The following is an 11333-nucleotide window of genomic DNA, read 5'->3' as shown; positions in this document are numbered from 1 at the left end:
TCACTCACGTGCACGAATGTTTTGGGTTTTTGTAAATGAGGGCTATGTAACATGACTGAGAATTTCACTGAGCTAAGTGTTATTTCAGACAAAGCCTTTGAATGACATTTTTTCATCAGTGTTGCTTGAGCATATCTACAAAGCATTAAATAAATTTTACAAGGGAGTGCTATGACTTTGTTGGGCATGTCTGAATTAGGTTTACTGCTTTCTTCTATGGCTTGTTACCTAGAGCTAATCGAACACGAAGAGAAAACACAGGGCATAGACCTGATGTTCAGTGAAGTTGCTTTGTGTGGTTTGGGTGAGGCAGAAAAGCCTGGTATCTGCCCTAAGGAGAGCCCAGATTGATCCAGCACAGCAGGATTCCCATGAGGCAGGCTGGTGGTTCCACTGCTCCAACATTGTGGGTCTCTTACATAGGGTCATGCCCTAACTTTGTCTGGAAAGAAAAGGATGGACAGATTATGTTGTGCTTCAGCCATTTTCCAGACGATGATAACAAATGCTGTCATAAGTAGTATGTTAAAAGAATCACCAAGACTACATAATGTTACTAGAGCTCTAAAATTTGAGAAGGAAAAAGAGTTGATTTAAGCTGCGTTTGTTTTTCTTTCCTTACTGCCACTGTGAAATACCCCATCAGCTGTGAAAGGCTTTGTTGCAATATATGGCTGAAGCTACAGAATAGTGAAGCTATTTTGTTCTTAGCTCTAAAATATATATCTTAAAATCCATTTAAAACTGATTCACATGTTTCAGGATGCTAGGAGACTGCTACAAGAGCAATCTTGGCATTCCTGTTCTTCAGGAGGGCAAAAGCAATGCATTCAGTGGGGTGGGCAAGTGTGTGGATAATCTATTGCTGATGTGCATGCTGATGGCTGGATACCTGGACAACTTTTGACAGCAGTCCATGAATGAGTTATAGTGGTGGGCTAGAGGCATTAAGGAGTGACACAGAAGGCTCTGTCCAGATGTTCAAAGGTATGTTAGAGCAAAATGTTCATTGAGATACAGAATTTCATTCAATAGACATTAGGAGCTAGATACAATAAAAGGCTTAGGCTTAGACTTAAAGCAGGACTGAGGTTGAATCTGTGTAAGTCTCAAATAATGATGACAAACCCTTCTTTACCTGGAGACCACAAATACCAAAAGAACCTAGCCTTTTCATGAGGTTTATAGGTACTTTTTTAAAAATCATGACATTCCCTTACTTTTGGTGGTTCACTCTCTGCAGTGTGACAAGTCCCTGGTCTAAGTGGTTCATAATTTCAGCGTCACTGGGATAGACATGTCAGGTATTGCTTTGCTTCCCAGTACAGTGGAAGCTCTCAAGTAGTGTCTAATACATTCTGACAGGATCAAGGTCCTCAGTTAGAGGTCTAAAAAAGTGAAGAAAGCACCCTGAATCTGTCCTATTGAAACTGTCACCATGCAGTCAAGTACCACGCTCCTGGGGTGAGAGAGAACAAGCACATAAGACACATTTTAGCCTAATAATTAAAACCACCATTCCAGGAAGAAGAATCTTGAGATTCAGTTCCCAGTTCAAAGCCTTCTTAATCTAATTTACCCTATAACTGTTTAAAGCAAAACTCATAACATTCAGAGCAAGGACCAAACCGAAGGTTCCTGTCCTATTAGGTAAGTGCTCTATTCACTAAACCATGGGATTAAAACCCGTGTTTGAATATCTTCAGCTTTACCAAACCTGGGCCTTCCATCCAGCAGGATGTACTTTAATCACTGGACTACTATTGTTCTCAGGAGGATTCTGGTCCACAGGGCTTGGAATTACCTCTGTGCCTAGGTGGGTTCCTACTTTCTCAACTGGGTTAAGCTGAAAGTGGTTCTCTGCTGAAAATAATAGCTACTTTGTTTTCCATTTGAGGGTGGAGACTTTCATTTGCAGCTCACATCCCAGTGGAGTTTTCTTCTCTCAGACTGTTGGTCCTAAAAAGACATGTAATGTGTATTTCTTAGAGAAATCTAAATCACATGTAGTTCAAATGCTTAAGCAGCTGAATGCTAAATAACTTTGAATATCTTGGACACAGACCTTATTGCAAACAGAGCTGAGCAGTTCAGCCCCCATTGAAATGAGAAAGCCTGGTTGCATTTTTTATTGAATCTTGGGGACTCCAAGTGGTGTGCACTTTGAGGAATCTTTTGCTCCTTTACCTAGGAGCCATGACATCCTGGACCTATGGGAACCTTTGTGTGGTGGATCTCTGTATGTAATGTGCAAGTTGAAAGTGGTTTCTCTCATTTATTTCAACCCAAAATATTTGGTTGGTTGTCGAGATTCAGCTCAGCTGATTGCACAGCAAGAAAAGGGGTCAGGGATAATTGATAGGCCTAGAACTGTGGGTGGAAGAAAGATATTGGATTGAATCAGTCTCTGGAGAACAGCAGAAAAATGTTACAAAGAGCCCAGGAGAGTCAATATGACCTGCAAAAAGAATGCAGGGGATAAATAGAGAGGATCTATTAATACAAACATTCATTAAAAATTAGTGGGCTTTTAGTGTGCATCGTAATATATTTAAACCAGTTGCTAGATATCAGCTAAAATTTAGCTAAATTGCTTCAATCTCTACAGAAAGCTAGCTCCAAACAGCTGTATTTCTGTGTTCAACACGTTAAACATCTGGGTCTGCCATTTTAACGTGTGCAGTCATTCAGAGCTGGAATTTAGGGTAAATATTTGAATGTTAGAATAAGCATATTTCATCTACACACAAGTGGAATACTGTTAGCATTTCTCAGATTTGGAATGGGATTTTATGTTCTATATTTAAGATATTTAGTCAGCATATCATACTTTATGATTGCAAAACAGGACTCTAGACTGATCTGTGAACACAGGTGCCTCAACTTTTAAGTACTTATGTACTTAAAACAACAAAGCAAGTAATTTTATCTTTTTTATTTATCATTTGATAAGCTATCTTTTTAAAATCCTCTTACTTCTGTTTGTAGTATGGAAGCAACACCTTTATAACATTGGCAAAATATTAGCTTTTATTTACTTCAGGGAATAAGTGATGTGTTGCATTTTTGCAATGATTCATATGTAGCGTGCCTACTAGGCCTCAGTAACATATTTCTAGTTAATATTTTCATTTCTAGTAGTTTCTAGTTATTTCTTCAGGCTATGCGACATAAAGAAGTTATGATCCTATGTGGCAGGCCCGCAGACATGAAAGGCTCCACTCTGATATGATACAGAGATTAAAAATAATATAATAGAAAAAGGCTTGCTTGCATTACTATAGGTATATAAGGTATATACATCCCATACCATGGGAGGTATGTCCCATGACTATTATCTGAACTACACATGTAACAAATTAATTTTCATATTGCAGCATCTATAATCTGTTGAAGTCAGTTAAATCTATATTCAGGGTGGCAGGGAGAGGAGTGAGAAGAAGTTCCATATCCACATAACTTCCTAGAAGATAGTGAGAACAGGCTACATCATTAATGCCCCAAATATTTGTTTCTTGTTGCTTCTTATACATTAGTGACTTTTGGCTCAACAGTAGACAGCCTACAGAAACAAGCCAGAGCCTTTAAAGATCTGCTTGAATGTTGGAAATGAAAAATAAGGATGACAGAGTATGAACTAGATCCCTAAAGGAAGGTTAATATGGTAATGTTCAGAGTCACTATACTAAATTTTAGGTGTCTACTGGTATCTACACCCCTGAATAAAACAGTTAAGCTCTCTAGTCATTGAACCTATGAATGAGAATCAAAATAGTCAATGTGTTAAATAGGGAGCTGCTAAAGTTATCTAATTGAAACCTTGATGGCAGAGTTGGGTCTTATACCCTTGTCCTGTCAGAAGGATTAGATACTTAATGCTGGGTTGCAGGGACACGTTTTTATTAGATCAGTTTTCATATCCTGCAGCCCCCTTGTGCATTGAGGTACCTAAAATACTGCTTCCAGAAACAGAACACTTTGCAGAAAACAATCCCAGAGGTTTGAGACTGAAGAAAGGAAAATTTTAATCACTTAAAGCAGAGATTGGTACATTCGTCTAAGAGGGGATATTTGGATATAAAACCTGTTCCAAGAACAACTTGTGCATTTTATGTGAATTTCTAGATAGATAAAATATAAAACTGACACTAAGACCTTTATGTCTCCTTAGTAAGGTCAACTTCTTCCTTAGTCGGTAAAATCACTCTTGCAGGCCTACACCAGTGCCTCATGAACTGAGACTGGAGAATTGTTCTAGCCATGAAGGCATCATAGGAAAAGGGGTAACATCTCCAATGTCTGAGCCCACTGTGGTCTTTGAAGAGCTTGATCTTGTAACGTACTTCATGGTCTGATCTCTCCTGATCGAGGAGTCAGGATTGTTCTCCTCAGCTACAGAGCCTGGAGCAAGGAACTGGACTGTTAAAATGTGTAAATGTCTAAAGATAGGTGGAATTTGTGGATTTCTCTCTTACACCTACAAACGTGCTTAAATCTCAGCACAGTCCCACTTCAGGCAACTGTATCCTTTTGTGAATCTCATCTGAGCTTTCTAAGACTTGCAGCTCTTCTGAGAGCACTGTCTGCAAAGGAGATCATAGAGGTAGATGGATAATGATGGGACTCAGGTTGCTTTGCTGATCTTGATGCTGACGAGGATTCAGAGTTGAGGTGGTTATTTAGAGCTCTGGTCTTCTCTGGGTATCAGGGGAGATTTTTTTACCAGAACTACATGTGCTTAAGCGAGGACAATATTTGTGAAACAGGGTGGATAGGTTGAAGGGAACTGATAATTTCAGCATTCTGTGCAGGCATGATCTAGGTGAGCTGAGTCATTTAACAAGTGAGGTTTGTATGACTTGGTGGTACATATGAGATGTGTGACTGCATATGTGTGCGGGTGGCACTAGGACAAGTGGGTGGAAAGGTGAGAACTAGATTTTGTGGGTGAATGGAGAATAAATAATAAACAGAATGACTAATTGGAAAGTTTCTGAACAGCCTTCTCTAGAGATGTGAAAGTTTAATAAGTTGAGTAGGTTGGACAGTAACACAAATACGGCATTAGCTCTATAAAGTAGTAAAAATCAAAGTATATGCTAACTTCTTTTTGTAATTTATCAGTTACCACTTAATGGAATTATAGTGGAGAATGTCTTGCCCTTGATCTTAATATTCAGTGATTCAAGGTTAGAGCATAGCTCTGAGGACCAGAAACACAGGCTCCTTCTCAGGATACTTTAGCCCTCCAGGGAGGGACAGCTTCCAGCTGGAGCCATGAACCTGCCTTATGGCCATTTATGCAAGTCAGTCCCCAATGACATGAATCTATGTGTATCAGGAGAAAACAAGAGTACATGTCAGCCTGTGGTTGTTAGCACAGAAATATAAAACTATCTGTAAATAATTAAGCTCCTGCAATCCCTGTGTTATCTAGTATAGTTCAGAGCCACCTAGGAGCTTCTTTTTTAGCATACATGGCTGCAGGAGGACATTCAGCTTTCCAGGGACCACAAGGCATGAGCATGCCTTGAATACACGTGATGGCAGGGAGATTGTAGGACATATATAGTGGCTCATATTGGAAATTTCTTCTCCTCTCCACCAGGGAATCTTTCTGGGGCTGAGTCTGCCAACTGCTTGTGCTCCTGACACTGTCTTCTCCAGGGGAGGACAGCAGACAGCGCCATAATTCCATACTTCCCTGGTGTCTCTGAAGGAAAATGAGAACTGCCAAGGGATAGACAGTGAAAGAGCCAGCTTACTAATTAAGGCCCCTTTATTAGGAAGGAATACTTACTACTCCCAGGGCAAGTGGGGACAATTAGGGACACCTTGAACTCTTTAAATACAACAGTGACCTGTTTGGGGGAAAGTCCTGATTAAGCTCCTCAGAAACGTCTTATTTCTTCATACAAGCTAATGCCTGTCTGTCACTCCATGCTATGGATGAGCCAAGTTCCATGACTGATAGTTGACAAGAGTAGGAGGCCTCTCATGTACGTTTCTTGCCTCCTTGAATGATCTAGGCTGTTGAATTGCTTGGAGCAGTTAGACACTAAAAAATGCTTTGACCATTCTGAGAATTAGGCAAACCTATGGGAAATGAATTAGCAATTACAGGGGCACTTGTCTTGTATCCATCAGAATTTCATGTTAGGAGTGAGAGAAGTCAGACTTTTTTAAGAGATTATGTGTGAAAGAGAAATACTGGTTGATAAACTACCGGTTTATCCATATCAAAGTATTTGCCTAAAAAAAGGACCTTCTAAGTACTAACTAGAATTCTTTTACACAATTTTGTGATGTAATTTTAGTGTCTAATCCTTTTATATAATGCAGTATTTTTGTAGAATTATGGCACAATTACTAATAAAACTTACAAGTTGTAAAACTTTACAATTACTTACAAGAAATAAGAAAGGAAGAGAGAGAGAAAAAGCAAGCAAGCAAGCAAGCATGTGTCTGCATTGTTTCATAGTAGGCAAGAGATTCACAAATAGGAGAATTATCTTCTTCTAAGTTCAGGTTGAGTTTGTGATCACTCATCACTGTTCTCTAAGACATGATGCACTCCAAGAAAGGGCCCAAACTCAGACAAGCCTCTTCATTTCTCCCCCTCATATATTGGTAATAACAAAATAATCAGTAATAGAAAGCCAGTTAATGAAGACTTTATTCCTGGGGGCAAAGGCATTGTCATTGTTAGCCTTGCAGGTGAGGTGGGCAGGCTGCCATAAATGCAGAATGTTTGGATGGTGTGCCAGGGACATGCTAACAGCCTGCTTTGCTGGGATGCTGCTTCCATGTTTCATGTACACATACTTGTGTGACCATTACCAATCACTTAAACCATCTATGTCCTGGACCACGGACACTTGCCTTCAATCTTATGATAATGTGCATGGTAAACTGCATATACAGTAATGCATTGTTTTATTCGTTACATGATATATAATTTGGTATAAAGTTTAAATAAGCTGTTATTGTACTGAAATTATGAAATATTGCAAGACATACAGTGCAAGAAACTCAACACTAGCAATTGCGGTTGCGACCTTTTAAGACTAACTGATCTGGACAGACTTACACCTGTAGTTGTACATCATCTAGTATAGACATATCAAGTGAGAAGCAAACACTGTGATTTTTCAAAAGTGTGTTGTCTGATACTGCTTAAGGCAATAGCATGACTTGCCGTGTACTTTCCTTTTAATTCTACAAAAGTCAAGAACTTACACATTCAATAAACATTGATCATAAATTATATCCATGACAGCTGTGATCTCATTGATTGTATTTTTAATAAACTAGTGCTAAACCATGTTATGTTGTGCGGATACAAAGCTACATATTTTGCTATGCACTAGGCATCACAATCTTCATGTTTATTTGTTCTGTGGGATATTTAAGCCACTCATAGTGTTGTGGGCAAGTTTTCTTCACAGTCCACAGGGCTTCACCCAGTGAAGGGCTGAGGCACCCACCATCTGGGAGTGCAACCCAGAGCTCTGAGTAAGGCTTCTGTGCTTGCTATCCAATGCAATGGAAAATGAGATATTTCAGAATGACATCTCAGAAACTCACTGAATATGGACTCATCTCTCTGGTAAATCTAAATACATGCACAATTAGGTAGAAGCCACAACTGAATCTACACAGTGGGAAACAGGTGTCAGTACCCCAGAGTCTTACCCCCAGAGAGCTTCCTGCTCTGAACTCCAGGTTGGGGAAGACTGGGCTGCCCCACCACTCCTCTGTACATCTGAATTTCCTTTTCTGGGGTCACTGAAAGGAAGGGGCATCAGATCATTGGGCATATGTCAGGTCTGCTGATGGGAATGTCCAGGAGACCATAACTTGGGGCATGCTGTGGACCCTGTCTTACAATAAAAAGCCATCATGAGTCATGGGATTATGACTTTGGCTTTACATAATTCAGCTCCACCTAATTCTTGTTTTAAGCACCTGAGACCTTTACTGAATATAGACTAACATTATCCAGCCTCAGTGACAGAGAAGAGACAGTGTTTTGGAATAGAATTTAATGTTACTCTTAATTAAATTAGTAATAAAAACTTGCAGTTCCCCTTCAATACCTACCTTCTTTCTTTTTTGACAGTATTTTGCCTCCTGTCTGGCATCATAGCTATAATTGAGAGAACTTGTTTTTCAGGTGCCCAGCTCTTTAATACTTATGTCCTTTTAAATGTTTGTATTCCACAAGAACTCCAATTCAATTTGACTTTATGGAGACTGCATTTGGCTTTTCTTACTTCTGCTTAGCACAAAGGTATATTTATGCAAAGATATACCAGATACTTTACTAACATGCAAATAAAAGCCATAAGATTATTTAATTTATTACCATTACATAAGTGGTAAGCAAATCATGGCCCAAAGCACACAAATGCCAGATAGGCTGGTGCTGGCAGTCAAACAGATAGAGCTCCACTATGGCAAATCTAGAGAGAAGTGACTGCAAAAACAGAGAAGTCAAACTCCTGACCTTGCAATATCTATTGGATGGCTTCTCTTCTAAAAGGACAGGAGATCTTCTGGTACTACTGATGCTGAAGATTTCAAGGAGAACCTATCTAACCACATCATTAAAAACTACAAACCCTCTTCAAATACCCACCTTGATGTCTTCACAATGTTTTTCCTCCTTTTTGACATCAGTGTCAAAGCTGTTTATTAATCATCCTATAATTACTCCTCCTGGCATGAAGGCTTTTGCAGAATCTGTCCTGTGACTGTAGGTATGTCTAACTGGTATGTTGCAGGCAGGTGGAGGCTTGGTCAGCCCATACTCCAGGTCATCATGGGGCTGCTCTCCTGCTGGGCAAAAATGATTAAGTACGCTGCCAAGTATGAGAAGTGACCTATCCCTGGGATGAAATACTCTGAATTCCTACGATGAGAAAGTGGTCTTTGGTTGGCGCAAAGTATGGCACAATGAACCCACATGTGCTTGGAGGAAAGGGAGAAATAGCTCATATATTGACCGAGTAATGTTGAAGCTGCTGAGGCATTGAATGTGGCTGAAGAAGCTTAAAGTCATCCTAAGCAAATTATTCCACATATCCCAGTCTGAAATATATGAACTTTAGACAAATTCTTCACCTAGTTTTGCATGTAAAATCTTACTGACTTTACATAAATAAAAAGTATAAACTGTAAGTTTCATTGTGCCATTTTGCAGTGACACAATTGCAATTTAAAGAAACTGATAAAAATGTCACATCGATACATAGAATTAATTCACTCAACGTATTAGTGAAAAGCATTTTTAGCATAGCAGAGATGGGAAATATTGAGGGTAGAAATGGGAAAATGTCTGCGTTGGAGTGGAATTTGGCTCATTGCTTTGCAGCAGGTATGTAAGCTATTTATGCCTGGGACAGCATTTAATTCAGTGTTTGAACACCTTTTGGCATGACAAGGTCCAAATATTTAAGTCTAAGAAGAAACAGCTGTATTTTTGAAGTTGTTAGGGTAGTGAAATCAATGAAAGGTTTCACTCTTAACTGGGCTCTTACATCTTAATAAAAGATGCAGGATAACATTTTCTTTTGTAAAACATTTTCAGAGCAATTACTATATTATTTTTATTCTAACAAGTAAAGTGATGTCAAGGCCAGATGGAAAGGTGTAATAAGGGCAATGTGAGAGATGCAGACCAAGTGGGGACAAATACCTCCAAAACTTGCTGCTGTTTCATCTGCAGGAAAGAGAGACTGCAGGCTGTTGGCAACTGACAAGGAGCTCGGGGATGTGGTATGTGAGTGCCCTGGGAGCCAAAATGTTCTTTGACATCTCTGACAAAAAATGACCATCATTATTATGACCTCCTGCTTAGCACAGATCATGGAACTTGAGATAACAATCCCAGGATAAGACACGTTGTCTTTTAAAAATGGACCTACTCTTGATTTAAAGAGGGTGAATGAGAATGTATTTTATCCTTTGATAGCCTGTTCCAGCATTTAATTATTCTCACTGTCAAAAATGCATGTCTTTTTTTCTTGTTTCAATGATTTCAAACAGGTGTTTGGTTTTGATTGTGCAATTAAAAAGCCATGGAGAAATCTTCAAGGTACTTTAGACAAATGGAAATTCTGAAATACTTTATTATAAAACTTCACAGTTGCATAATTATGGTAAAACTGTTTTTCACCTCTCCCTTTAGCTGGCTTGTAATGATTTTTGAAAGAATTTGGTATTTTAAAGGTATAATTAGGAAGTAAAGTTGTAAGACATTTTTATTTCTATAAAACAAATGTAGATTTTATTTTAATTTGGAAAACCACTTTAAGTTAGTTGTTTATTACCAGCTTAACTGTTATAAGGCCACAGCTTTTGACAATCAAAATGGGTCAGCACTAAGTGTGAGATATACCATTCTGAGCCAGCCCCCAAATAAAGTTAATCTCAGAGTCTCACTTCTCAAAGAATAAAATGGGGAAAAATGAAATCATAACAAGTTAAGACCCATGTGCCATTGCTGCACTAAGTACAGAGTCATGGTACGTGCCTGAGCCACCTCTCTGTGCCCCATGATACCCTTTCCCCACATCCATGATCCTTAATCTCTGGCCATCTGAGACTGTGCTCTGTCAGCTCTTGGCAGTGATGCTGCTGCCTGCCAGCACGCACCGCGCACAGCCTGTGGCACCGCATGCGGCTGCATCCAGCTCTAGGAAAAGCAGCAGTTGACAGGAATGCTACTTAAGGGTTAGAAGTAGGTGTGAACATAAGCCCTGTGTGGTGGGGATGGTTGGTGGTTCAGATTAGAGCCTGCACACAGCTGGAGTAACGTGGGCCCACATGATGGGAAATACACCTGCCGGCAGTGGCACGGCATGGGAGGGCAGCGCTATGGCACTAGCCTCTGCCTTTCATGGGTTGCAGCTGTGGAGATGCTGAAGTTTGGTGGGCTCTTTGATGTCTTTATTATTATGGCTTCTCTTACCAAAGCCCATCCTTACACCCTCAAGTGTATATTCCAGTATATCTCACATGAAAGATCTGTGTGTATTTCCTTTGTTCTTCACAGGCATTGTTAGCAATGAGAGTTTGCAGCATCTCAGAGCAGAGCAGAACTCTGTGAATGTAGCAGAATATTCCTTTATGGATTAAAACTAGTTCTGGACATACAGGACATGTAGTTTGGACTAAATATAGTTTATACTGCTCGCTTCTTTCCTTGCAGTTGATCAAGAGATTGTAGAGAAACAACCAGCCGAATGAGAAGCAAAAATCTACTTGGCCAGGTGTATTTCTTTAGTTTCTTAAACTCCCATGGCAGCTTAGACGCACTGCAGCTCAAG

Source organism: Athene noctua, chromosome 3 (genome assembly GCF_965140245.1).
Source record: "Athene noctua chromosome 3, bAthNoc1.hap1.1, whole genome shotgun sequence".
Taxonomy (NCBI): Eukaryota; Metazoa; Chordata; class Aves; order Strigiformes; family Strigidae; genus Athene; species Athene noctua.
This window is presented reverse-complemented; position numbering follows the sequence as displayed.